The sequence below is a fragment of the Penaeus monodon genome, chromosome 27 (assembly GCF_015228065.2).
Source record: "Penaeus monodon isolate SGIC_2016 chromosome 27, NSTDA_Pmon_1, whole genome shotgun sequence".
In the NCBI taxonomy this organism is placed as follows: domain Eukaryota; kingdom Metazoa; phylum Arthropoda; class Malacostraca; order Decapoda; family Penaeidae; genus Penaeus; species Penaeus monodon.
Window position 1 is genome coordinate 3,137,511 of NC_051412.1, and position 539 is coordinate 3,138,049.

Here is a 539-nt window from a genome sequence, read left to right on the forward strand (position 1 = left end):
TAACTAATATGCAGATTTTAATATCCATAATGGGGGTAGATACAGAGGAGGTCAGGAAAAACGCATAGCTCCTTACTTTTACTTCTCACCTGTCGTGTCTCTTTGTGCATCTAAACACACACAGCTTGAATGCCTTTTGCGATTGCAAATGGACTGGTTATCTCTCGTTCGGAGGCCTTTACTCACCTAAATGTAAGTGTGCTATATCTTGCTTATATACTTATATGTGAGTAATTCATGTGCAGTGGGAATGAGTAACCAAATCTTGGATCAGGCCACAGTTATTAAGCTGTTCTTGATAGGGTTGCCAAGAAGGGGAAGGGGAAGAGACAACCGGCTGTCAACATTTGCCACTCGGAACGTCATGCAATGGCCTCAAGGAGTGATGGGTCGTATGGAGGACAGTGGTAGGCGAGGAGGAGGACGTCAGTATCCAAGACCTGCATTGTTGTTTTGCAATGTAGTGGTGAGGATTAGCCGGAAGATTTGGCTGCAGTTGAGTGTGTCAGTGACTTAAGGACAGAAGCAATCTTCCTTGA

The 539-nt window shown here is 44.5% G+C and overlaps 1 protein-coding gene across 1 annotated transcript in view; it reads left to right on the forward strand.

Moving 5' to 3' along the window:
• The window catches only part of LOC119590546 (zyxin-like), a gene marked incomplete in the record, with an annotated part of 87,602 nt that overhangs the window by 77,370 nt on the left and 9,693 nt on the right, over positions 1-539 (forward strand).